The sequence below is a fragment of the Dromiciops gliroides genome, chromosome 2 (genome assembly GCF_019393635.1).
Source record: "Dromiciops gliroides isolate mDroGli1 chromosome 2, mDroGli1.pri, whole genome shotgun sequence".
NCBI lineage: Eukaryota > Metazoa > Chordata > Mammalia > Microbiotheria > Microbiotheriidae > Dromiciops > Dromiciops gliroides.
Window position 1 is genome coordinate 479,981,150 of NC_057862.1, and position 25,334 is coordinate 480,006,483.

At 36.1% G+C, this 25,334-nt stretch overlaps 1 pseudogene; it reads left to right on the forward strand.

The window, feature by feature from the left end:
- Positions 1-15,118: 15,118 nt before the first annotated feature.
- On the forward strand, positions 15,119-15,797 carry LOC122744321 (annotated as a pseudogene).
- The last annotated feature ends 9,537 nt before the right edge of the window (positions 15,798-25,334 follow it).

The following is a 25,334-nucleotide window of genomic DNA, read 5'->3' on the forward strand; positions in this document are numbered from 1 at the left end:
AACATTATTCCTGTTCTCAAAGAGCTCACATTCTAAAGGGGGAGACAATATGTAAATAACTATGCTATATGTGCTTATATTACATTACATTATATCATATCATATTATGATATTGTGGTGTTTAAAAAGGATTGAGAGACATAGTTTCTGGGTAGTTTAATCATTTTATTAATAAAACTAGCAAGTTTATTAATAAAAGGATGGTCATTTGGCAATTTCTCTTAAACCAAACACCCCTCGTGGTGGTAGGCTCACAGTTTGAATGCCCTTTGAAGGGTAGGTATTCCTGAGGGATGGCAATCAACTGTGACTAGTTAACAATTAATGAAAAAATGAATATTACAATGAAAGGGTGGGCTATATTACAAGGAATGTCTTGGGATACATGAATTGTGTCACACAAATCTTGGGCAAAGATACTTAGCAATTTCCATATCACTTGTCTTAGAGAAGGGAGAATCAACAATTCCCCAGACCTGTGTGAGCAACCACAATGAGCAGGATTGCCCCCATTAGCCCAAACTTAGAATTTCTTTTACTGTATGATTAGATCTTGTTCTGGATCTTTAAGAGAAATATCCTACACTGGTTGGTTTCTGGATGAGAAAGTAGAAAAGGAGAAAAAAACCTTGGTTCTAAAACAGTAATTAGTTATTAAATATAAGAGAGAAATAATAATTTTCCACATTATATTCTAGTCTGTTGAAGGAAATCCTAAAAGAAAGGTACTGAGAGGGGAGTGGCTAGGAAATGCCTCCTGTAGAAGGTAGCATTTAAGTTGAATCTTGAAGTAAGCCAGGGAAGCTAAGAGGCAGACATGAAGGAGAAAAGCATTTCAGGCATTGAGAACTGAAAGTGCAATGGCATGGAGTCAGAAATTAAAGTACTGAGTGAGAGGAACAGCATGTAGGCAAGTGTGGCTGGTTTTCTGGTGGTTGTAGAGGGGAGTAAAATACAGCATAATGTCACAGGAAAATAGTGGGGATCTTTAGGTATTCCTCAATAAAAAATTACTCTCTTGCACATAGTCCAATTAGAATTAATTTCTTTTTTGGCTCTAGGGTAGGTTACTGAGAGGAAAGTCAAAGACTTTGCTTCAAGGGGAGGAGAGCTTAGAAATATCTTCCTCCATGAACAGAGAGAAGGCAAAAACTTTTATAGAGGATTGATCAGTGTCTACTTGAAAATGGAAAGTTTCTATTTTTGTTTGTTTGGGTTTTTTGTTTTGTTTGGCAGGGCAATTGGGGTTAAGTGACTTGCCAAGGGTCACACAGATAGTAAGTGTTAAGTGTCAGAGGCCGGATTTGAATTCAGGTCCTCCTGAATCCAGGGCCAGTGCTCTATCCACTGCACCACCTAGCTGCCCTGGAAAGTTCCTTTTTAAGGGGGTGGGGAAAGCTTGGATACTTGTCATATTCCGGAGAGTCAAGGAGATTTTTTTTTGAAATGATGGTCTTGACCTCAGGGGTTATCTCTGTCTTTTAGCTTCATTCAGGCAGTAGCCATGCCTAATTGGCTTTCCTGCTTTAGAATTTTATCTCCCCTTACTTCTTAGGTATTTCCATCCCAATATCTAATTGGTCAATCTAAACTTTAATAGTCCCTTGATTCCTGGATATGTCTGTCCTGTTATCTGGCCATCATTGGTTTTGCTTCTCACAGGAGAAACTTCTGATTTATCTGAAGTCCTATGTCAATAAGAACATTGGAAAGGTAGGAAAGAGCTAGGTTGTGAAGGGCTTTAGATGCCCCAAAGAGGATATTATATTTGATCCTAGAGATAAGAGGGGAGGGCTTTTTTAGGAATTGTTGAGTTTGAAGTGCTTTGAGGACATGCAGAATAAGATCTACAACAGACATTTGGTTATGGGGAACTGGAGCTTAGTAGAGTGATGAGATCACTAAGTGATACAGTACAGAGAAAAGAGAAGAAGGCTCAAGATAGACTCTAATGGGACATTCAGGGTTTGTGAGAGTAACTTGGATGGAGACCTAGCAAAGGAAACTGAAGAGTGGTCAGAAAGAGAGCATTAAAGTGAGGAGAGAAGTTTCATGAAAACCTAGAGAAGAGAGAGTATCTAGGGAGAAATAGTGATCAACTGTGTCAAAGATTTCACAGAGGTCAAGAACAATAAGGATCCAGAAAAGACCATTTGATGTGGTGATTAAGAGATCCTTCATGACTTTGGAGAAGGCAGTTTCAGTTGAATGATGAGGTTGGAAGTCAGAATTAAGAAAGTTAAGAAGAAGGTGAGAGTAAAGAACATGGGAATATCCAGTATAGATGGTTTTCTCAGGGAGTTTGCTGAGGAGAGAAGATATAGAAGCTATATGCCACTGGGGATGGTCAAGTAAAGCATTGGGTTTTTAAGAATGGGAGAAGTGATGGATATATTGGTAGGAAGTAAGAGTATTGGGAGAGATTGAGGATTAAAGAAAGTAGAGATGGCATTGAAGATAATCTATTAGAGAGGATGAGATCAAGAGTACATGTGGAGGGATTTGTTTTGGTAAGAAGAAAAGCTACCTTTTAACAACAACAGGAGTGAAGGGCAAAAGAGTGAGAGATTTATGAGTTGCATGAGATGAGAATGAAGGGGTTAGGGTGGGGAGAGCTCTGGAAAAATGGCCTGAATTCTTTGGTGAAGTATGAGTTGAGGTCCCCATTTTAGAAAATAGGGGAAGGGAGACTTGCAATTGGAGATTTGAGGAGAGATGAAAAGGTATATGGGAATGATATAAAAGGAATAGCCACCATGTTGAGTGGCATAATTAATTGATTAAACATGTGTAAAATGATTGTCTTGTTGTAGTGAGTATCTAGGTTAGATTATGTAACATAAATTTGAAATAGCTCCAATATAAGTATGGTTTCATGATTTTCTTCAGCTTTGTTCAGTAGTACATGAATAGGAGTAAAGGAAGCAGTTGGTGGTAGTAGTCCAAAATTGAGTTTTGGCAAAATGTGATCAGTAGCAGGACAAGGGAAAAAGGGATTCAGGAGGAGGGGATAGTGTAGAATTGCAAAGGTTCCCTCAGGGGTCAAGACAGGGAAAAAAGGAGATTACTATATAGCCAGCATAAAGGTGATGGCATGGGAAAGGACTGAGAAGTAAAGGAAATGGGGATCATAGGACAAAGAACAAGGTTAGGGTTAATAAGGTATATGAAAGATTATGATCAGATAAAGAAATTTAGGCATTCATGAATATTGAAATAAAATGGTTGTGGATGATAACATTAAATATTTGACCATCTCTGTGTATAGCTGAGATGGGATGGAAAATTAGATAATCAAGATTGAGTAGATTGAAAAACTGGGAAATTAGAGTATTTGAGGGAGCATTAATATGAATGTGTGTATGTGTGTATATAAGTGTGTCTATAAATGTTTTAGTTTACCAGATATTGAAATTACTGAGGAAGGAAAGAGAATATCTTGTGGAGTCTATAGATAAGAACTATGAAAATCTTGATTCAGCAATATATTTGGTTCAAAGAGTGTATGTCTGAGACAGGATTTGATCCCAGGTCTTTCTGCTGGTCCTTTATGTCATGATGCTTTTTTTTTTCTTTTTGACAGAGAAATACGAGGGGATATTTGGTAATGAACATAACAGAAAGTAAAACTATTATCAAATCTGATCTTATAATGAAGTAGACACAACTGTGTTAGAGATATGTTCTTCTGATGGAAGACTGATAAAGAAATCAGAGTTCAATATGTTATAATAGGTCATAGCCATAGGGCTAATGAGAGTTGGAGAAATGTAGTTTTACTTTATTCCTAGTGTCCCAACGAACCCTGTCAGTAGAGAGCCAGAATGCTAACTTCAAAAATATGGCCTATATTTTAATAGCAAAGCTGAATCATCAGTTTTAACCTGCTTTAAATCCCTGGCACAGGGGCCAAATCTCTGCAACCGTGACTGAATTGGTTGTGACTGAAAGGTTCAGTCAGTCACATTTGCTGTGGTTCATTAAGACAACCCCATGAGACATAGACTGATACGTCTGGATTCCCACAGCTCACTAATCTTTCAGCCTGATTCTGATGCAGCAGTGCCTATCAGTCACAGATCCATTGGCTGGCCTATTTACAAGCAGCCTGACTTAAAACAGAAATTTCACTAAATTGGGCTACTTCACACAGAGATGCCACTGAGAAAAAAATTAAGACTTCTATTTATGAGCAAGATCAAATGGCCCCAAGATAGTAAGATGAATTTTCCAGGGAACTGTGGACTGACCTGCATTCTTTAAAATATGTTTCAAGGTTATGGGGGAAGGGACTAGCTGTAGTCTATTTTCCCAGGGAATGGTTGCCAGTGAGTAGGCATTCTGGGAATTTTGGAGCCTACTCTGAAAGAAATAACATAACTCAATATTGGAAACATACCCTATAGATAGTATTTTTCTTTATGCTTGGTAAAATGCTTCATCCATTAAAAATGGTTTATAAAAGGTTTTGGTTTTTACATTATAGTCATTTAGATCAATTATTAACCCTCATCCCATGATCCTTCCTTTGAAAAATGAAAACAGAGTGCTGAAGAGAGAACCTTGAGTATGAAAGAAATCAGGCTCACTGCTTTTGAAATTAGAGGACATAGAATGATAGAATTTGAGAACTGGAAGGGATCTCAGAAGCATGTTGTCCAGGCCCTTTCAGAAAAGAACCATTACTACAACATACTGGATAAGTGGTCATCCAATAGTACCCGAGGTTAATCCCTAACTCTGATTTCTGGGATTCCTTCTAACTCTAGATCTATGATACTCCACTCCTACGTAACAGCACCTGGCAGTATTTTAAAATACTCTGCCCAGAAGCCCTCCACCTCTGGCAGAAGGTGCTCACCATGCATAAGTTCCTAGAAGAAAAATATGATGGCATTTAGATGGAGTCTCTTTCTAGAGATGCAAAAACCCCAGAAGGATGGTAAATCTTTGCTATTCAAGCATCCTTGTCATATGAGAAGGAAGCATACAACATACTTTAATTTTTATCTGAATTTTTCAGGCACATTAATTTAAACAAAGGCTATATTTAATTTAATATAGTATTATATATGAACTATTTGTATATGTATTCTATGTATATGTATATTCTATGTATATATGTTCCATGTGAACTATTTCCATATATATGTATGTATATATACATATATTTAGATATTCATACACACATATTATATATGTATATGTGTATATATGTATGTGTGTATAACAACAGCATTTAATGACATTACAATGTATAAAACACAAAAGTCTAATTTGAACTAAGAGAATTTGGAAGTTTAATGCATTTTCTTTTTCCTCCAGTCCTGAATCATTTTCCCAGTGCCAGACCATCTGACATCTTTCCCCAGCTTTTCCTTCTTGTTTTATACTTTTGTGTTAGTTCTCATGTGCCCCTGGTGCCAACACTAGCCCAGTCAGGTAAAGGAAGTCCTGGGACAAGTGAGTTGATATAGAATAGGAATGGTGAATGCACACAGAATCCAGGATGATCCTTTTTATGTTCATCTCACTGCATCTCAAAGATTAACATTAAGAGAATGAACCCAGATCTGTTCCTACCAGCTGGCGAGGCATCCCTGAACAATGGAAGATTATCAGCACCCTGACCTTTTTTAGAGAGGTTTTTTTTTTATTTATGTTCATTTCTGTGTTGTGCCAATTAGGGCTGGTACACTGGTTTTCTTTGTGTGAGGACTCTGGCTTATGGAACATCTGACTCTGAATTTGGTGCTCTTTTCTACTCCATCACGTTGCATCCCTAGTGTCAGTCATAGTTTTAGAAGAGAAAAAGTTGGACAATCAAAAGGGAGAATAGGCATTCCAAGAAAGCATATGGCAGAAATAAAGTCATGAAGTCAGGAATCCACATGTGGTATTATGCAGGGAAATAGTAGAAATCACACAACATGGTCTGGAGAATAATTAGTTTATACCAGTTAAACTTACAGAGAATAGTTAGTGTCGGGGAAGATTCAGGGTAAGGTCAAATAGGAAGTAGGTAGCCACCATCTGTGAAGGATTTTAAATGCCAGGCTAAAAATAAAAAAATAAATAAAAACTTCTATCCCCCACCCCCACTTTTTTGTCCTTATTCTGGAAGAATTGAGGACTTATTGAAATTCTTTTGAGCAAGCATGTAATCTATTAAAAAAAGAGTACTTTAGGAATATTAATCTACCAGCAATTTGTGGGATGAATTGATGAGGGAAGAGACAGAAAGCAGAGAGACTAGTAAAGAATTTATTTATAGCATACAAATATGAGCTAATAATTAGTGGGAACATAAGAGAAAGAATGGATATGAAAGTAATTATAAAAGAAGAATTTGCAGAACTTAGAAGGTAAACTTCAGGTAAGGAGAAAGGAGGAGGGTCTATTGAAAGAATAGGCAACTCTAGGGAGAACCTTTTCAATGATTGGGATTGAGGTCCAGGAAATAATGAAACATTGGAGTGAAAATTCCCCTAAATTGTTATGGATACAAAACTGAAATTTAGGAGAGAAGTTAGGACATAGTTTTTGGAGACCACCATCAAAAGCTGAAAGGAGACTTAAGAGTGGATTAGGTCAGAGATAACGTCCTCTTCTGAATTCTTGAAACACAATGTCCATTTGAAACTGAGCATAGATTACCTTGTGTTACAGACATATACACATTATATGTACAAGACATGTATGTGTGTATATATGTATATAAGAGACATAGATATATAGGGATAGGAATAAAGATAGGAATAGGGATTTGACCTATGATTTCATTGGCATAGGGAATTCTTGTAGGCCTGTAAATTTCTCTGGGAATGAATGTGGAGAATGATGCCTATCCAGCTACCAAAAGGAATAGTTTTTCCCCCTTTCAAGTTGAATATGTCAGAATGTGTCAGTATGAGTCTTGGAGACTATAGAGGACAATGAGAAGTATGTGTGTTTGTTTGTGTTTGTGTGTTTATGTATACGTGGTGTATACATAAAGAGGGAAGGAAATTGTACTTATAATTTATAGATGTATATTTTATATGAGAGTATGTATTTTCTGTAGGGTGAAATGAAGAGCATCCTATAACTCATGTTCACATATATGCATTCACACACACACACACATACATTTTGTTGTTGTTTGTCCTTTTTCTTGAAGATAACCAATGACAGGGCAAGGTAGGTGGTACAGTGGGTAGAGCACTGGCCCTGAAGGTGGGAGGACCAGAGTTAAAATCTGACCTCAGATGTTTACTAGCTGTGTGACCCTGGGAGAGTCACTTAACTTCATTTGCCTTAAACATCCAGGGCCATCTCCAGTCATCCTGATATATAATATATTATATATATATATATTATATATATTATATATATATATATATATATATATATATATATATATATATATATATATATATATATATATATATATATATTTTTTTTTTTTTGGTGAGGCAATTGGGGTTAAGTGACTTGCCCAGGGTCACACAGCTAGTAAGTGTCAAGTGTCTGAGGTCGGATTTGAACTCAGGTCCTCCTGACTCCAGGGCCTATGCTCTATCCACTGCACCACCTAGCTGCCCCCAAGATCTATCTATCTATCTATCTATCTATCTATCTATCTATCTATCTATCTATCTATCTATCTATCTATCTATCTATCTATCTTGCCACTGGACTGAGATAGTGCTGGAGGAGTGAAGTTAGTGACCTCGCATATCCCTCCCTCACTTAAATCCAATTCAGTAAAGTCATGACATCATCCTGAAGTCATGGCCTTTTTTGGGAATTATGGGCAAACAAAACAACCAATGACATTACAAGGATGATGTCTTTTTTGTGTGTGGCATTCAGGATAAAGTGACTTGCTCAGGGTCACACAACTATTAAGTGTCTGAGGCCAAATTTGAACTCAAGTCCTCTTAACTCTAGGTCTGGTGCTCCATCAACTATACCACGTAGATTCCCCCTCTCCTTTTTATAAATATGATGTCTTTACTTTTTAGTGAATTTTATATTAGTGAGTCAGAGCTGTGCAAAGTCAGCAGCCTCACTCTCTCTTCCCAAGTCATCAAAGTCCAGTGGCAAAATAAAGGTCAAGATGAATTGCTAGGCCCCTGGATGCAGTGGGTGACCATGGCTTTTCTAAATTAAAATCTTTCCCAGGTCTCAGTTAGTCTGAGGAAATGCTCATTCAATGAAATTCCCACAAGCATGCATACACAATGTGTATAGATATAGTATGTGTGTGTATATACACATATACATTGTTACTTTGGGTTCTTGCCTGGAAAATATGGATCCTTTTACTCATATCTATATATAAGCTCTAATCTGATACTTCTCAGGTGCAAATCTGGTTTGGAGCAAAAATGTGCTAAAGAGAGGTGATTATTTGCTGCCACCTCCAAGATTGAATCAGGTTTGTGTAAGCCCAGAGCTTGGGATGTGGGGCCACATGTTAACACAAACAATTAATTTAACTGATTTTCCCCTAATTAAGTTGACTGCTTTGAGGATTGAGTTGACCAATTAGTGTCAAGAAGACACAAACAACTAAACAAAGTTAATAAAAAAGTGGTTACATTCAGCAAAAACAAATGATTATTTTTGAGGACAAGAAGAAAAGGACTTGAATTATTCCATTTGTAACAGGCTAGCTTCAAAATACTATTTGCTTGGCTGTCACCTTTTCTACTATTAACCAGTTGTCTGTACACATTAATTTTGCATGAGTGAAAATACAAGATTAGACTGCCAAGAAAGAATAAGGAATATCCTTTTCTGGGTATTAACAATGGAATGGCCAGTCATCCACCTAGGCTAGTTAAATTCAGTCTTACCTTTACGCAGAGGCACATATATTCAGTGGTCCCAAGAACCCATTCAGGCTCAGGATTCATGTAGATACACTTTTTTTCTATTATAGACTGTAAGCCAGAGTAACTTTAATACTATTTATTGCTGATGTTTTAAATTTCTGTGCATGCATTGAGAGGCTAATATGCAATAGGAACCAACAATAGCTAATCAATATCATTTCAAAACAATTTGAAGAAGGTTAGAATTGTTATCTTTCACTTACAGAAGTGGAAATTAAGGTGTAGGGGAGAAGAAGCAACCTGTCAGCAATAAGCTGAAAAGTTAGCTAGTGACAAGGACATGACCAGAATTACCATTTTAATTTTTTATGTTGTTCCTTTGCTCTAGAACTATTCACAATGGCAAGGTAGGGATTTCCCCCAAACTTATAAATGTTTATTCCATGCAACTACCCTCACTTCCCTTTTTCTGTCTATTCAAATCCTACTCATCCTAATTCAAAACTAAACCACTACATAAATTCCTTCTCCAACAATATATGAAGTCATCTCTTACTGGTTGCATTCTGAAGTGATCTTTCTCCCTCTCCTACCACTCATCTGTTTAATATTCTCAAATAGTTTTGTAACAACTCTTAGGAAATTGATTTTAGCTATTAGATCAACTATCTATCTATCTATCTATCTATCTATCTATCTATCTATCTATCTATCTATCTATCTATCTATCTATCTGTCTGTCTGTCTGTCTGTCTGTCTGTCTGTCTGTCTGTCTATCTATCTATCTATCGATCGATTGATCTATTCATATTTTTCATGTCTTTGCCACATCTTCCCCTGGAGATTATGATTCATCTACACAAACATTTATTAATAATCCACTTCTGACATAAATATAGATAAGACAAAGGCTCTGCTTTGAAGGTGCTTAAATACTAGTGGTAAGGATCAGAAATGTAAGCAAATAAAGAAAATATTACAGCAAATGTGACAGAAGTAAAGAGAAAATCCAAAGTACTAAGGAACACTATGATATGATCTAAACAGCATTTAGCAAATACCTGCTTTGTGTGAGATGTGGGAATATCTTGAAAAAAATAAAAAAAACAATTTCTTCCCACAAGGAGCTTATATTGTACCGAGGGATGATTTGAGGAAGGAGAGATCATTTTCATCTGGGTGTGGGGCGAGGTATCATGGAAGGCTCCCCTGAACTAGGAGCAACTGAGTTGGACCTTGAGGGCAGTAAAGAACTCTGAAAGGTAGGGAAGAAAGCATTGAGGAGAGGGAGTTCATTCCAGGTGGTAGAGGAGATGACCTAAATGAAGGCAATGGTATGGGAGAGAGAAAGGTCTGCCTCATAAACATCTCTTATTACTGTAGTAGTAGAGTGGTTTACACAGAGTAGGGGCTCAATAAATATTTTCTGACTTGATTTCCTCATACACTATGATAATGGAGAAATTCTATTGCCTTCAGAATCTTTTGTAGATTTCATTTAACATGATTGGAGTCCAGTTAAATTGAAGTACTTTCAATAATTCATACCCAAAGCAAGTAGCTGCCATTATAATACCATACCAGTACAGATGTACTGCTCTCTGTAATTTTGGAATGCAGTTCATTTGCAATATTTGTCTCATTTTGTTTCAATGTTCCTTAAGTAAGCTGTGCTTGAAAAAGACCTTCCCATCCATGCATATGGATGACTTTCTTAGTGTTAATACAGCTACATAATAAAGGGACTACTTGTTTGTTTGCAGTTAAAGTAAAACAATAATGCTTCTTCTTACACCGAGGGTTTTCTATTCCAGTAATAAGTTATTAAAAAACTTAAGATTCTTTAATCTAAATATCAAGACCTGCACCCTATTATCATATTCCAAAATACTTCTCTAGTTTGTTTCTTCTTTTTTTTTTTTGCCTAGACAATTATCACACCATAGGAGTTCATTAAGCTTGCCATCTTTAAAACCATAGTGTTACTTCTCATAAATTTTTTTTCAGATTTTAATAGTGTGATGAAATAATGAGATTTAGCAGATACTCAAACACCCAACTGGGGATTAATCTAGACTGATTGAATCAAGTGAGAGTGATTAACTGCTGATTAGCCTACTTCAAGTTAAATGGATTGTAATCACACCTTGAGAATACCTTCAGAAAAAATGGATTTGGATGATGCCAACCAATCAGCTTGAAGCAGTGTGTAAGGACCACCTATGTTCCAGACCTATAAAAAGCTTCCACAATCAGTTTGCTGGAGAGAGTTCGTGATTGAAGCAGGCTTGTGGCAGAGGACTTGAGGAAGAACCAAACCAGGCTGGAACTGTAGACTAAACAGGCTTTTTTCTTAACTTTCTGAACTCTATGGGAATATCTGTATGCTTGAATAAATGTTTAATGCCCAATGACTGGTGCTAAAGCTTCTAATTTAAGGCGACCACAATTTAGATTTTAAACATCACAGTTTGGCAACCATGAAGGGTTTGCTGAACCCCTCAACCTTCTGATCTTCACGTTGGGTAAGAAATTTTATGTTTGTAAGTATGTTAATGCTTCTTTTTGTGGACTTTCTGTTTTGATTTATCTTTACCTGCTTTTGCCTTTAACTAATAACTTTATAAAGCATTGGTTTATGAAAAAGAAAATAAAGGGGTTGAAGAAAACAAGAGAAACTTTATCATCATCATATTTCAAGAATCTACTTCTATTGCCATAAACTGGGACATATTTTGCTGAAATGCAGAAGTAGACAGCAAGATATTAATATGAAATGTGGAGATTTTAGATATCAAAATCAAAAATGCTCTAAATTCACTCAGAGAAATAATGTCAGTTCAAATGTTACATAAAGGTTTCCTTTTTATGCCTTTGTATCTACATTTTGAAATTAATAGTATGAGTTTGGTTTCATAGAGATTTTCATTCTTTTAAAATTGTGTTTTGTTTTTCCAACTGATTATTTGATCAAATTATATAAAGTATTTCCTTGGTAAATTGATTACTAGGACAAGTATAAATTCTAGAAATACTCTTTTTGCAAAAAAATATTATTTGGAATCATTGTACATTGTAACTTATATTCTGACTCAAAGCAAATTCACAGTTTTTGTGATCATTTCACTTTTTTTGCTATCATTATTATTCTCAAATTTTAAAATCCATATGAGACTTGGATTATGGGAATTTACCATTTAAGACATTAATTGCCTTTACCCATGAGAGCAATACATACAAGAGCAGGCATTGAACTCTCACAGAAGGGGAGACACTTATGAAGTCCAGGCACTGCACAGATGGCTGGAAGTTTTCATCCCACCCATCTCATTCTACACCTGGCTTCTATTCCCCTACAATATGCCTGATGCCATGGACGTCTCAATCCCATGCATCTGATTAAGCCTGACTCAGTTTCCTCCAATATGTTCGGTGGCATGGATGTATATCCCATCCACGTATTTTAAGCCTGGCATACTGCATGTGCTGTATTTATTGCTCAATGGTAATCCCCATAATTATCTCAGATGTCATGATAAATACAGTGTTGGATTTGACCTTGACATCTGTTACCAATTATATTAGATTTTAAAATTTCTCATAATGGCATGAGGATAATTAGGCAGATGATACAAAAGGTGATGAAATAAAGATTTTAAAAAAATTCTTGTCTTCTCAATTCATGCTTTTAAGAACTTTCATTGTTTGATTTGATTACTGGCAAAACTATTTTTTACTGTTTCATCAAGGAACACCTGTTCCTAGAAGAAACAAAGTGGGGAAATGTGATGAAATATTGAGATTTAGCATATACTCAAACACCTACCTGGAGATTAATCTAGACTGATTGAATCAAGTGAGAGTGATTAACTGCTGATTAGCCTACTTCAAGTTAAATGGATTGTAATCACACCTTGAGAATACCTTCAGAAAAAATGGATTTGGATGATGCCAACCAATCAGCTTGAAGCAGTGTGTAAGGACCACCTATGTTCCAGACCTATAAAAAGCTTCCACAATCAGTTTGCTGGAGAGAGTTCGTGATTGAAGCAGGCTTGTGGCAGAGGACTTGAGGAAGAACCAGACCAGGCTGGAACTGTAGGCTAAATAGGCTTTTTTCTGAACTTTCTGAACTCTATGGGAATATCTGTATGCTTGAATAAATGTTTAATGCCCAAGGACTGGTGCTAAAGCTTCTAATTTAAGGCAACCACAATTTAGATTTTAAACATCACAATAGTATTATATTTTTTCCAGTTACACAGAAAGATAGTTTTCAACATTTGTTTTTATAAGATTTTTAGTTCCAAATTTTTCTCCCTTCCTCCCTTCCCTAAGACAGAAAGCAATCTGATATAGGTTATATATGTACAATTGTGTTAAACATATTTCCACATTAGTCGTGTTGTGAAAGAAAAATTAGGACAAAAGGGAAAAAACCTCAAAAAAGAAAAAAAAAGAAGAGTAGAAATAGTATGGTTCAATCTGCATTCAGATTCAGAAAATGTCTTAATTTAGACAATAGTTAATTGGTTTAGATAACAATAGTGATAATATTTATAGAGCATTTTAAAATGACTGACATTCAAAGATCAAGTTAGCCAAATATAGGGAGTTGTAACCATATTTATTTCATGAGGATGAATTTCTGGTTAAAGCAATTCTTCAACACTACCTAACCCACTGTGGAGAAGTTTTGAACTATGTAAGAAGAAAGGATAGAAATGGGGACTGCACATGTGACTTCATATATAATTAATTCTTCCCAGGTGAGGGAATTTCCTCTACTAATGAAGAGTAGGAAAATTCTTTGCAACTTATAGTTTAAAGAATGGGGTAAAGCACTGCTAGGTTAAATGATTTGCCCAGGGTCACACAGTTAACACATGTCAGAAGTGGGATTTGATCCCCAGTCTTCTTGGCTTTGAGGATAGCATATTTATGCAGTTTAAATCATGGACCCTTGAAGTAAAAATTTAAGGTTTATGAAATCCTTAAAGTATTAATTCTACAACATAGCTTGTGAAAATATTATTACTTCCATGAGAAAAGTGTGTTTCACAGAAGTTGTTACTTGCCCATTCCAAAGCAGCTAGTACATGAGAGTTCTGGGATTTGAATATAAGAGATTTTTATCATTTGATTTTGAATCATAGGAGAATGCATCATAGTTCTAAAGTCAAAAGGGACATAAGAAAGAATCTGGTCCAAGCCCATAACTTTATACATAAAGAAACAAGGCCAAGGAGCTTAAATGACTTGCCCAAAGTTACACAAGGAATACATGACAAAGGCAAAATTTGAGCCCAAATCCTCAGACTCCAGAACCAATGATTTTTCTAATGTACAATGCATTTCTCCTGATTCCAGGTATAGCATTATATCCACTATATTATGCAGTTCCTCAGATTGTTTTAATGAAATCACTGGAGTGAAAGAAGTGACTCTCAAGGACAAAAACAAAATCCCTTACCAATAATCCTATCAGTGGTCTTCTTACTTTTCCCCTCTCATGTACTTTTTGCATCCCATTTTAGACTGGGAAGGTCAATAGACTACCTATTATATGGAATAAAAATTATAGTTATGGTCTTGCAAATGAAGTAATTCATTCTTGCCCTATAGCATATATGGAGTGTAGAGGCAGCCAGATGATACATTGGATAGAGTTCTGCACTTAGAGACAGAAAGACCTGAGTTTGAATCTTGACCTAGACATGTGTGAGATGTCTTATTCTGTGCAAGTCACTTCACTCCTTTCAAGCAATATAGAAGTATTAATACTAAGTAATAATACCTCATGGGGTGGTTGTAAAGATAAAATGAGATAGCATATGTAAAGTGCTTTGTAAACCATACAGCAATAGATAAAAAATAGCTATTATTATTATTGTTAATTCTTGGTGAGAATTTTATATGATTGCTGAAAAAGAGCATTAGAAGTTAAGATCAGTAAAGGGACTTTGAAGATGTTAGGTTCTACCTCTACTGGACACCCAAATCCAATCTGATGAAACAAGGTGAGGGTCATGCAATGTTCCAATTTCTGTGAAGAAACTGAGAGAAGAAATAAATTAGGAAATCAAAATAGTCAGTTGTAGATAAAATGTATATATATATTTCTAAATATAAAAAACAGTTACCAAATATCCAAGCACATTTAAAAAGTTAAATAGCAGGTTTCCAGGACAGAGCTGTGCCCCCGGGACAGGGAGTGTTCTGGGAGAGCAGAATCCAGTGGGGACTATGCAGGAGCAGTAGATAGTACTCTCATAGATAGCAGCTGAAGAGAAAAGATGGACAATTTCCAGGCTTCCAAGGTTACTTCTTCTTTTTTTTTTTTTTTTAATTTTTGCAGGGCAATGGGGGTTAAGTGACTTGCCCAGGGTCACACAGCTAGTTAAGTGTCAAGTGTCTGAGGCTGGATTTGATCTCAGGTACTCCTGAATCCAACGCCAGTGCTATATCCACTGCGCCACCTAGCTGCCCCCCCAAGGTTACTTCTTTTGTGGTTGATGAAGTGAGTAACATTACAAAAGAGGCCATAGAAAGTGCAATTGGTGGGGGCAGCTAGGTGGGGCAGGGGATAAAGCACCAGCCCTGAATTCAGGAGGACCTGAGTTCAAATCTAGCCTCTGGTACTTGACACTTACTAGCTGTGTGACCCTGGGCACTTAACCCTCACTGCCCTGCAAAACAAACAAACAAAAAAAGAAAGTGCAATTGGTAGTAAAACCTATCAACACAGGAAAGTCAATCAGTGGACTGCGAATGTAATGGAAAAAACTTTAAGTCAATTTACTAAGTTGGGAAAACCTTCTAGTACATTTTGACCTATGCAATTCTATAGAAGCCTAGAGGTTGGCTGCATATAGCAAGCCCTTGCTTTTGGGATACCAGTGATGGAAGTTGTATTGTGAGATGGGAGATAAGACTATGTGCTGTATAGGCAGTGCCTTTGGACTGTCAATTTAACTTTCTTGGAGTTGTATAGCCTCCTCATTTTCTTTTGCAACCATTTTCATTCCATGGTCTATCCACATATTGTGAATTCTGCAAGTTTTTAAAAGGTTTAAAAAATATTTTATACTTTCAAATGTAGGGGAAAAGTCCAAAATGGCCACACTGTTACATGGGCTGCACCTCTCTTTGTTCACCAAAAATTGACATTCAGTATTGTTACTTTGTCTTGTCTTCAATACTTGAAGTATTCAAAGGGGCTAAAAATGGAATCTGTTGCAAGATATTTTCCATAATTTCTTAAATGATTTATATAACACAGTAACTTCTCATTTTATTATCTTCTTAGTAGAATAATAAATTATTAAAATTCAGAAAAAAGTTAATCAGCAATAGGAAACAGGTCTTTAGCATTAAAAAATCCCCAAACAAACCAATGTTTTGAAATATCCATTTTATAGAAGAAGTTAAGGATTAAGTCATATTCTGTCTCCCTCTGATTTACAGATATTTCAGGCAGAAGCTAACAGTAGAAACTCATACAGATAACAGCAGGTAATAGAGGATGAGCTGGCTACATGTAAAGAGTTCAGTAAATTAGTCACTCCAAAGGTGAGAGCCATAAAAAAATGCCATAGGGGAACACTGAAGGAATAAGGGAGGTTTTCTCCTCTCTCAATCAGCATGGGCTCCAGAGACGGTGATATAAAACAGCAAATGTGGACAATGTTGTTAATACCAATCTGTTCTTGAAAACTGGGCCTTTCAAAGATGATGGAACATTTTTAGTGACTACATGCAATTCCAGGTATTACTGCAAAAAATTAAGAACCATGTATTAAGCATTTACTACGCTTAATAGGCACTGTACTAGGTACTGGGGCCACAAAGTCAAAAATGATACAGTGTTCATTCTCAAGGGCCTTGCATTCTATTGGACAATAATTTTTAGATAGCATAGATTTTCCTGTTCAGTTGTCTCCATCATGTCTGATTTTCTGTGACCTCATTTTGGTTTTTCCTTGGCAAAGACACTAAAGTGAGGAACTGAGGCAAACAAGGTTAAGTGACTTGACTAGGGTCACGCAGTAAGTGTCTAAAACCAGATTTGAACTCAAAGAGAGGGGTCTTCCTGAATCCAGGCTTGTCCTCTTTCCACTGGGTTATCCATCTATGACAAAGTTGTTGTTCAGTCATTTTAGTCCTGTTTGACAATTTATTACACCATTTGGTGTTTTCTTGCAAAAATATTGAAATGGTTTGCCATTTCCTTCTTCAGCTCATTTTACAGGTGATGAAACTGAGGCAAAAAGGGTTAAGTGACTTGCCCAAGGTCACACAACGACGAAGTGGCTGGGGCTGGATTTGAACTGAGGAAGAAGATGAATCATCCCAATTTCAGGCTTAACACTCTATCCACTGCATCACTTAGTTACCCTACTGAAAATTTGCAGATGCCCCAAACTAGCTGTGAAAATAGCAGGATGAAAAAGTCAGAAGCTTGAGATTGGGTTCTCTCTGTAGATAAGCAGAGCCCAACTTTGACATAAAGTTGAAAGTGAAGAAATGGGCTAAACAAAGAACAACCAAACAACAAAAAAGAACTTGATTGAAAATCCACTATGGTGACAGGGCTTAAGACCCAAGTTCAGAAGACAGTGATGTGAAAAGGGCTACAAGCAAAGCCTCAAAGGAAAAAAAGAAAGCATAGTGGACACAAGCACAATAAGAATTCCTAGACAAGGTAAGAAAGCACAAGAATTATTTAAAAAATAAAATCAGAGTAGTAGAGGAAAAATTGTGAAAAGAAATGAGAGCAGTGCAAGAAAATTGTGAAAAGAAAATTAACAAAACACAACAACAAAAAAAGAGAGAATTAACAGTTTGGTACAAGGGGCACAGAAATATTAAAGAAAATAACACTTTAAAAACAGAATTAGCCAAATGGTAAAAGAGATACAAAAAATTCACTGAAGAAAAGAACTCCTTAAAAAAGCACAATTGGCAGAATGGTAAAAGAGGTACAAAAGCTCACTCAATAAAATAGTTGCTTAAAAATAAGAACAGGGCAACTGAAAGCAAATCTCCATTAGACTTAAAAAACAATGAAGCAAGTAAAAAAATTAAAAATAGAGGAAAATTTTAAATGTTTTATTGGAAAAACAACTGAACTGTTGGGACTACCTGAAAACCATGATAAAAAAGAAAGAGCCCAAACATGATATTAAAAAGACATTATAAAGGGGGGCAGCTTGGTGGTGCAGAGGATAAAGCACTGGCCCTGGATTCAGGAGGACCTGAAGTTCAAATCTGGCCTCAGACACTTGACACTTACTAGCTGTGTGACCCCTGGGCCAAGTCACTTAACCCCTTTACCCCACAAAAAAAAAGGACACTATAAAGGAAAACTGCCTGATATTCCAAAACAGAGGGCAAAATAGAAATGGAAAAACAAATAGACTGATTATTTCCTGGAAGAGATCCCAAAGCAAAAACTGCCAGAAATATTATTGCATGTTCCAGGGTTCTCAGGTCAAGGAGAAAAGACTTTAAGCAGCCAGAAAGAAACCATGCAAATATCATACAGTCACAACAGGATCATAGAGTATTTAGCAACTACCATGTTAAAGAGGTTGAAGGCTTGAAATATGACATTTTGGAAGGCAAAAGAGCTTAGAATACAACCAAGAATAATTTACCCAGATAAACTGTGTATAATTATTTAGTGGAAAAAATGGCTATTTAAAGAAATAGAGGACTTTCATATTTTTTTGCTGACAAGACTAGAGTGGAAAAGAAAATTTGTTTTGGGATTTATACCAGAAATACAGAATTGGTTCAATATTAGGAAGACTATAAGAATAATTGACTATATCAGGGCAGCTAGGTGGCATAGCGGATAGAGCACTGGCCCTGGAGTCAGGAGTACTTGACTTCAAATCCGGCCTCTAACACTTAACACTTACTAGCTGTGTGACCTGGGCAAGTCACTTAACCCCAACTGCCTCACTAAAAAAAAAGAATAATTGACTATATCAATATCAAAAATAAAGAAAGTCAAATTATTATCTAAAGAAATGCAAGAAAATTTTTTGACAAAATATAATACCCAGTTAGAAACACTAGAAAGCCTAGGAATAAATAGAGCTTTTCTTAAAACAGTAAGTAGTATCTAAAACCTAAAGCAAGCATTTTCTGTAATGGAGATAAAGTAGAAACTTCCCCAATAAAATCAGGAGTGAGGCAAGGTTGTCAACTATTACCACTATTATTCAATGTTGTATTAGAAATATGAGTTTTAATACAAGGAAAAGAAATGGAAGGAATAAGACTAGTCAATGAGGGAACAAAACAGTTACTCTTTGTAAATGTTATGATGGTATAGTTCGATCTGATCAATACAATGATTTAAAATAATTCCAAAACACTCAGTGAAAGATGCTATTCACCTCTACAGAGAGAACTGATAAACTCTCTGTGCAAATAAAAGCATATTTTTAAAAAAAAACATTCTTTTGGGGCAGCTAGGTGGTGCAGTGGATAAAGCACAGGCCCTGGATTCAGGAAGACCTGAGTTCAAATCCAGCCTCAGACACTTGAGCTCTGTGACCCTGGGCAAGTCACTTAACCCCAATTGCCTCACCAAAAAAAAATTCTTTCTTTTTCTTGCATTTTATTTTTTTACAGCATGACTAATATAGAAGTATGTTTTACATGATTTCACAAATACAATGGGTATCATATTGCTTGCTTTTTCAATGAGTGGGAGGTGGACTAAAGGGAGGTTTAGAGTTTGGAAATCAATTAAAAAAGGAATGTTAATAGCAAACAATTTTTTCCAAAATGAACAATTAAAAGTTCCTGGGTAATGTTGGAGACAGCAGTGTCAGTAGAGTAATGACTTTGGAAGCGAAATTTCAGAAGGTTGACAAGCAAATGAAAGGAGAGGAAATGGAGAAAATGAATGTAGAGAGACTTTTCTATAAGTTTGAATGTGAAGAGAAGGATACACATTCTTCTATCTCCATTTAGCTGCATGTGAGTAGGAGAGAAGGGAGACATATGATGAAAGCAATCCATGGTTTGTTTTGTTACCATAAGAATGAACATAGGACAAGAAATTCTAGAATAGAGAGCAGTAGAGTACTGAACTGGTTAACTATGGGGTCAAGATTGGTAAGGGACACAAGCAAGGCTGTATAGAGGGATGAGTGTGAAGTGCTGAAGAGATAGCCTGCCATCTTCAGGACAAAGAATAGACTTAGGAGAGGTAAATCATAAGGTGAGTTTGAATGATAGAACATTATGTGATAAAATAATTTTGAAGTTTTTGCTTGAGGAAATAGAACATTTTTGATGATGGTCAAGCATATGACCATCCCTAAATGTGGCTGAGGTGGAGCGGAGATGATGGGAGTTGATGAGATTGAGGAATCCTGAACTTTGAGTATTTGAAGGGACATAAATAAGTATGCTGATATCTCCTTATATAATGCCAGAATTTGGGATGGAGAGGAGAAAAAAAATACCTTCTTGGAACCAGTAGATAAATGATCAGTATAAAATACAAAGATTTTTTTGCATATTAGTAGGTTTTAATGTATTAATTCGACTTCCATCCCCCATCCCTTTGTCTTTTTCAGTTACGTGGATAGCCTGTCTTAAGTCAGTTTAACTACATTAATTGGGTAACTTTTAGACTGTCATCCTATAGGGAAAATACTTTTGGGTAGAGGGCCCTTGTGATTTCAGACCACATCATAGTATCATCAAAGATTTAGAATTGGAAGGAACCACAGAGCATGTCAAGTGCAACACCCTCATTTTATAGAAAAAAAAATTGAGACTTAGGGAGGTTATATAACATTCTTAGAATTGCAAAGTTTATATATATATATATATGTATATATGTATGTATATGTATACATATATACATATACACATATACACACACATATATGTGTGTGTGTGTGTGTGTGTGTGTGTATAAAGGTGGGATTTAAACCCAGGTCTTTCTCATTTTAACTCCATTGTCCTATCCTTATTCCATACTACTTATCCATTTACATGATAAAGAAGAATTCTGATGTTTTCCTAGGAGTACAAGATTTTGAATTGTGGTGCTGGAGAAGACTTTTGAGAGATCCTTTGATGGCAAGGAGATCAAATCAGTCAATACTTAAAGAAATTAGTTCATGCTATTCACTGGAAGGTCAAATACTGAGCTTAAATACTTTTGCCACATAATGAGAAGACAGGACTCATTGGGAAACAACATGATATTATGAAGGATTGAAGTCCAAAGGAAAAGGTAGGGAGCAGGTAGGTGGCACAGTGGGTAAAGCACTGGCCCTGGATTCAGGAATACCTGAGTTCAAATCCGGCCTCGGACACTTGACACTTACTAGCTGTGTGACCCTGGGCAAGTCACTTAACCCCCATTGCCCTGCCAAAAAAAAAAAAAAAAGGAAAAGATAATGGCAGAGGATGACATGGATTGAAAGTATCATTGAAAAAACAAACATGAACTTGGACAGACTTTACGAGAGGGTGCAGGATAGATGGGCCTGACATATTATGGTTCAGGGAATCACAAAGAATCAGACACAGTTGAATGACTGAAAAACAACAGCACAGTGTTTTGAAAATATAGGCCTCAGACTAAGATTTTATTTATGTTTTACCTCTAATCATTTACTAATAATGGCTTCTCAGAATGATGTGAGATATGCCAGAAAGCCTATAAACCAAATAGGTTCTCTCCAGTCCTTTTAATTAATGTCCATAATACAGCTTTCCTGAGTTTTTTTTTTCATTTGATCAATGTTGTAGCTAGAATGTAGGGTGAAAATCAATGTGATAATATTTTAAAATATTTCACCATTCCAAATATATTCCCTTGTCAAAACACCCTTCCCTGCAGAACATGTTTGAAGAGATGTTTTCATCCTTCCTGGAGACCTTATTCCCTTTGATGTGCTTCCTCAGCTCATTTAATGATTGAATTATTTAAGAATAATAAAAGAATAGTAGCTATCAGTCTGATGAATCTCAATGAGTCTCAATTGTCTAAGATGTGTGTGAACTCAAAGATTTTATCTATTGGGAAAATTGTTGTCTACTGAAGCTGTTAGCTTACACTGTTGATATCAACTTGAGACATTGCCTTGATCAACTATTGAAATGTAAATGCTTAGGTTTTAAAATAAATACTCATTTTTAATGGAGCGACCATTATGTAAAGACTTTAGTAAATAAAAACTTCTACAATTTCTTATATTTATTTTCCAGAGTTAATTTGGAGAAGGTGAATTTCATTTCTAAAGCCCCTTTTACAAAGCCCTTGACAATAGTGGGGACTGCAGAAAACTCAGAAACCAATACATCTTCTTGGGTATCATCATGAAATAGAAATGGTAGAATACAGTCTGTAATTATGTCAGCCAGATCTCTTAATTGAATGCAATTTAGTTTCACATTTATTAAATACTAATGGGTGTTCAAGGAACCAACAGGGAAATGTGGTGATCTGAAACTGTTCCTTCTCTGCCCCTATCTCACTGCCCAATTCCCACCAGTTGCTTGAAAACCCTTTCCAAGTTGTATACTGACTCTTAATGCTACCCTTTGAATGGCAAAACAGAGCCCTTGCCTCTCTTTGACCCTCTAGTCTTCGAGTCCCTTTACAATAACAGGTGAGGTTCATGGCTACTCACAACATTTGGATAAGAAGGGACTGATCAAATAATATCCTTCTGGTAGGATGGTGAATTTCAGACTTTATAATCCATCAGCCTTGCTCCTAGGGTCTGCGGGTCTTACCATCTGCACTGCATCTATCCCCTCAAAATCTTTGGCATCATCGTCTATGTTGTACATACACCTAGAGAACTCCTAGTCCTTAATTTCTACCCCATTTCTGAAACCATAGGGTCAATGTTACTGAATTCTCTATGTAGTATTTCCCTTCTTCTGAATATGAGTTCCTTCGGAGAAGAAATATCTTGCTCTTCTATTTATATCCCCAATGCTTAGTAGCTTCCTTGCTCAAGGCAAGACCTTAATAAATAATTTTTTATTCATTCATTCACTCTGAGTTTGTCCTTTGACATTTTGGTCTTATCCCTTGCTGTTTCTAACCGAATTTAGTTGATCCAGGAAATTGGTATTGTCCCTGAACTTCTCTTTTCTTTATGAAACTTAGTCTAGGTATTCCACTGTCGAGAGATATTCCTTTGAAAGATTCCTTCACCACTCTGGCCCTACTTTCCCACAGATCATTGAAGATGGAGAAAAGAAAATCAAATGAGTATGTATATGTGTGTGTCTCTGTGTGTGCATGCTATTTGTATAATTCATGTGTGGCTGTCACTGAAATTTTTGAGGTGAAGTGTCTGAATTCATCATTTGCATAATGTATTGATCTAGCTTAATCCACAATTGCTCACACTTAAATTGTAGCTATATTGAGTTATTTAATCAACTATTTTTAATCAGCTAATGAGTATATCTAGTTAAAACAATAAAAATTGAATTGAACATAGTTCATATTAAATAAGATAATGTACAAAAAGTGTTTTGCAAAATTTATAGCTCTATGTAAATGTGAGCTATGATAAAAATTATATTTTTATGGAGAAGGAATTAAACATATATATATGTATATATATGTACATATATATATATATGTATATGTACAGATATAGTAAAATATCTAGAGGCCTATCTATATCTCATTGTGTATCTAGAGATAGATAGATAGATAGATAGATAAGATAGATAGATAGATAGATAGATAAATTATAATCACCATTTAGTCTTCACAAATAAACCCTGCAAAGGTAGCGTGCTATTTTTCTCCCCCACTCTATGATTACGAAAACTAAGGCAAACAAAAGTTAAGTGACTTGCCCAGGGTCACATAGCTAGTAAGTATCTGAGGCCCAATTTAAACTCAGGCCTCCTGACTCCGGTCCAGGGCTCTATCTACTCTATCACCCCATGATTTTATCAGTGTAGGGAGTTCCTCCCCTGAAATGAAAGTCCTAGAAAGTTGCCTGAGGGAATTGGGAAATTAAGTGATTGACCTGGCCTAGGGAAGAGGGAAACTGGAACTTGAGTTTTCCTGAACTTAAGGCTAGATCTCTATCTACTTATGACACACTAAATAACAACAACAAAAGCAATAACAACAACAATAAATATACTATCAAACACAAGCATAATTTTTAACTGAAAGACTTACCTAATTTATAAAAGTTAATTTCAGGGGGCAGTGGGTGAGGCAGTGGATAAAGCACCGGCCCTGAATTCTGGAGGGCCCTGGGTTCAGATCTGGCCCTCAGACACTTGACACTTGCTAGCTCTGTGACCCTGGGAGGTCACTTAACCCTCATTGCCCTGCAAAAGCACAAACAAAAAAGAAAAAACAAAAGGTTAATTACAAAGTGTCCCAAAAGTCTTAGTCCATTCTCACCTTTAATAGCTGGTGTATATTGTTTCAGAGTTACAGATACACCTTACTCTTTCAATAAGCACGTAAGGAATTCAGCAAAAATAACTGAAGGAAAAGCAAAGGCAGAGGGCAGACAGTGGCAAAGTAGTAACCTCTTTAAATATTAGAATTTATTCTCTATAGAGCTTTTTACAAACCTATAAGTCATCTTTATTTAGTCTTAGGGAACTTTTGGAAGAGTTTTTTGACTGGAGTTCTGATACTGTAGCCCTAAAAATTGTATGTAATTTTATATCATATTTCAGGACAGAGCCAACTAATAGGATATGCCCTATAGTAATTATAGCAATAAAAATTGTGATAATATGATAATGAGAATAATAATAGACAGTGGATTCCCTGTCTTTGTAGATATTTAAAAAAAAGTTGGTGAGCACTTATCAGGTATGTTATGGTGGTGATTCTCTCAAATACAGAATGAACTAGGTGGTGGACTGAGCTCTGTCCAGGATAATAGGATATTATCAGCTCTGAATTAGGTGCTTCTGTAATATAATACTGTAAGCCTTGAAAAGCATTTTACATCTATTATGCAATTTGATCCTGCCTAACAATCCTGTGAGATAGGGGCTATTATCCCCCTTTCACCAGTGAGTAAATGGAGTTTTAATGTGGATATGAGGAGATAGAGTATTATGGTGGAAAGAAGGCACAGGTCAGAGTTAGGTCATCTGGGTTCAAATCTCACCTCAGATGCTTACACCTGTGTGTGATTTGGGGAGAGTCATTTAATCTTCCTAAGCTTCAATTTTTTACTTATAAAATGATAGGATCCGAATAAGTGGCCTCTATGTCCCTTCTTGCTTTAGATCTGCAATCTATTCTCTTAAATCATATGTTTAGTAAGAGTCATAGGAAGAAGAACTGAACCCAAGTTTTTCTGCTCTAGGTCTAGTACTCTTTTTAAGCTTCCTCAAAGACCAAACTTTTATATGCACAACTTCCTGAACAATTTATCAAAAAGTGTAATTTGGTCTAATTCATCTGGTGATCTTGCCATTTCTGCTTTGTTTGGCACTGTTCACTTACCTTAATTT